The sequence below is a fragment of the Talpa occidentalis genome, unplaced genomic scaffold (assembly GCF_014898055.3).
Source record: "Talpa occidentalis isolate TD23 unplaced genomic scaffold, MPIMG_talOcc4v2.1 talOcc4.9, whole genome shotgun sequence".
In the NCBI taxonomy this organism is placed as follows: Eukaryota; Metazoa; Chordata; class Mammalia; order Eulipotyphla; family Talpidae; genus Talpa; species Talpa occidentalis.
In genome coordinates, this window is record NW_023605305.1 from 40,866,096 (window position 1) to 40,869,897 (window position 3,802).

A 3,802-nucleotide genomic window follows, 5' to 3' on the forward strand; every position below is an offset into this window, starting at 1 on the left:
AAAGCAATGGCATGACAACGACAACAGTGAAGGTTATTTCTGAATTTTAAAATTCATCCAGTATGACCATGAACTCATAAAAATAATGTTAAACATTCTAGAAAGCATATAAATTGAATGAATATAGACATCCAGAGGTATTTGAAAAATTGTGAATCAATGTTAAAGTTTTAAATTTTTATTTATTAATTTCCTTTTACATAAAATGTGATAAAGATCCTCTTGCATATTGATAACTAGCTGTATATTATTTGTTATAAAAGTTTTCTAGAATGCTAATTCAAATTTTATCAAGAAGTTAAAATCTGAGTAATCAATTTGGATAGTCAAAACACTGCATAAGAAAATAAACAATATTTGAGAAAAAAATTAATTTGGTCTTGGTATTTTCAAATATAAATTGATGTTATTGTTTTTACCTCAGTTGTCCACTTACATACTATTATATACAACAATAATAAGGTGATTTTTACTGCAATTGATGTGGAAGATGCTAGCAGAAAAACCAAATTTCCTTACTTCAGTTAATATAATCATATACATAGACAGCCTTTTCTCTTAAAAAGTCCTACTTACATAGTACTTCTTTTTTTCATTATAGGCCAGAATTACTGAAGCAACTATCATCATTATTTTCAGATTAAAAAAAATTTTAACATTTTAAAAGACAGTATTTTAATTATTACTCAGCCATAGCCTAAAAAAGACAACCATAGTAATGAATGAGATCAATTAAAGAGAGAATGGAGAATGTAGGTAAAGAGCAGTTTCAGGGGTAGGATATGGCCAGCATACTACAAGAAAAGTATGGTCGATACACTCAGAAATGATTTCTAAAGATACAAGACTTCTATTATTATATTGTTATTACTATACAATGTGGTTTTACAATCCCACATGGGATCTGGACTAATCTCATGACTTGCTTTAATCAGTAGGGGGTAGCAGAAATGATGACAGCTTCCATTTGGGGTCTTGGGAACTCTGAGCTTCTATCAAAAAAATTGAGCTATAGTGATGCAGAGGCTACCAGAGAGATTCTGAAACTCCAAGGAGAATGAAAGACGTCTGTCTCAGCTTCCCAGACAAAACTAAAGATATTCCATCTGCACTTGGGAGACTCCAACCATGACCAACAAAGGAACTTCCCATTTAATCCAATCAACCAGTTGAACCATGGAGAAAATAAAATGGTTGTAATTTTAAGTGATTATAATTAGTTTGACACTAGATTACTGAAATAATTGACATTAGTCAGAATTCTAACAGGGAAATTTTTTTTTTTTAGAGGCATGTTTTTATTTATTTATTTATTCGTTTGTTTGTTTGTTTGTTTATACATGCACTGGGTACAGTCAGAAGCGCGGGAGGGTGAGAGAATTCACCAGAGCCAGAGTGGAGAGCAGAGCAGGCAGAAGGACCGAAGTACACTGCTGAGGGGAGCAGCGGGCGGCAGGAGAGGTCTGCGCGCCATGTGGGACCCTCCTCTGGTGGCCGGGGAGCAGCCGGGGATCGAACCGGCGCTGCAGAGGCCGCGGGCAGCTTCGCAACCCAGCGCTCAACCGCTGCGCCACCGCGGAGGCCCTAACAGGGAAATTTTTATAAGAGTTAATCTGAGAAGTAAAAAACTGAAGAAAGGAATTGGGGGATCAGAAAAAGTTACTACCAAGCCTCTTTGAAGCACTGATTTGATGATGGTATTTGGGTGGTAGGTGTTAGACCAGGAACTGGAGTGAGACATGAGTGAAGGGGGCTGGTGTAGAAGTTTGTGGAAAACTTGTTTCTGCATAGCTACCCTCTCTGTGAGCTTGTTGCCAAGCATCTTATGTAGGTCTGGTTCACTAAAAGAGGGCAAGACCAGCATTCGGGAAGGAGAGGTGGATATGGAGTAGACATGGAGAAGAATAAGGATGCCAGTCTCTTTGTATCTATTTCTTCAGCTTCCTATCACTTCATTTTTAGCAATTATGACTACATTTTTACTTCTGCCTTTCAAATGTCAACAAATATCTTTTTTGATCAACTCTAACCCTAATGCAAAGTTTCTGGGAGAAGTAGTTTTAGTTTATCCAAGTTGCCTCAGTTAAATCAACTCAAACATGGGAGTTTGCAATGGTGACTTGTGGCATAAAAGGAATCCCCTTAAGAGCCTCCCCGGTGGCTCAGCGGTTAAGCGCTGGGTTGCGAAGCTGGCAAGGGCCCCACATGGCGCAGACCTCTCCTGCCACCCACTGCTCCCCTCAGCAGTGTACTTCGGTCCTTTTGCCTGTTCTGCACCCTGCTCTGGCTCTGGTGAATTCTCTCACCCTCACGCACTTCTGACTGTACCCAGTGCTTATATAAATAAATAAATAAATCTTTAAAAAAAAAAAAAAAAAAGGAATCCCCTTATGTGGTAGTAAATGGGCCCTACCGTTAATCTAAAAACAAAAAAGACAGCAAGCTGGAATCTCTGAGCCCCTGTTACCTGGTAGATTACTCCATCCATATTGGATGTAGTGACTACACAAACCCCCGGCCTACCCCATAAGAAACCTGGGACACGTGGCATTATGCCCACTTCCACTTAAATCCATATCTTACAACTTTTTAAAAACTGTTTGTTTGCTGCTTTAATAATGAACCCAAGTAAAAATAACTTAAACTGAATCCAAGATGCCATTCTCTCCAATCTTCCAATGATAAACAAACATATTTTTAAAGTTGAATGGAAATGGAGAAACTGAAAAGGAAAAAAAAAAAGCATTCTTTGAGGGTATCTTTGAAGACAAAAGTGAAAAACTAAGAGTGTGAGGTTACGGTAAGAAAACAAAGAATGATTCATGAAAAGGGAGCAATCCTTTTCATTAATGCTTAAATGTGGCTATTGAACTTTAGCAACACAGAGCTGTTAAGACCTTAATAAAAGCAATTTTAATAAAGAAAATACAGTGTGTGCGTAGAAAAAGAAAGTGTATAAACACAATTATTTCAAGAATCCTGATTGTGAAGAAGACAGGAGTAGAAAAAGGAAGTAACATGTGGTTAGATAATATGTGTACAATATTTTAAACTCTCTCTATAGTTTATTTTTTAATAACTATGTATGTGGTATAATGCCCAAAGAGATTAACCCTCATTTTTCTCCACTTGAAAGTTGGGATTATAGTAACTGCCTCCAAGTGTTATGTGAATCCCATTATGTAATAACAGGTGCTGGCCCTGTGCCTACATACAGTTAGTGCTCAATTCCTGACAGCTCTCATGTTAAGAAGCTTTCCGCTGCTGTCTCTGAAGCTCAGGGAGCTTAGCCATCCGGCAAGCAGGCTATTAAGCCACTACTATTTAACAATGCTGTACAGGTAGATGTTGTGAACAGAATTTTTAGTAGAAAGAAGGAAAGCAGTCTCATTCTCATAGAGGTTAGAGTCTACTAGAAATATTAAATAAATCACGATATAAATAAATGTTTTAAAAGTAGTCTGAAGTTTCATTCATATTATATCTCCTTTGACATTCATTGAGCCAATATGCAGTAAAATTGTCATCCATTCACAACACTGACTTTCTATCATATTCATATCCCCCAGGAGTACACAGTTTTTGCCCTTGATATGATCCTTATCATGGAACAAGACAGTATGTATGTAATAACTATCAGGATCCCATTTTCCTAAAATTAACTATGCAGGCCCACACTAAACACAAAAGGTACTATGTATCCCAGATTCCAAACTTGGAATGTTTCCAGTCACATTTCTTCAAGATGAGGTGCTAGGTAAGTCAAAGTTATGCTATCACCATGCACCAATCCTACCACCTA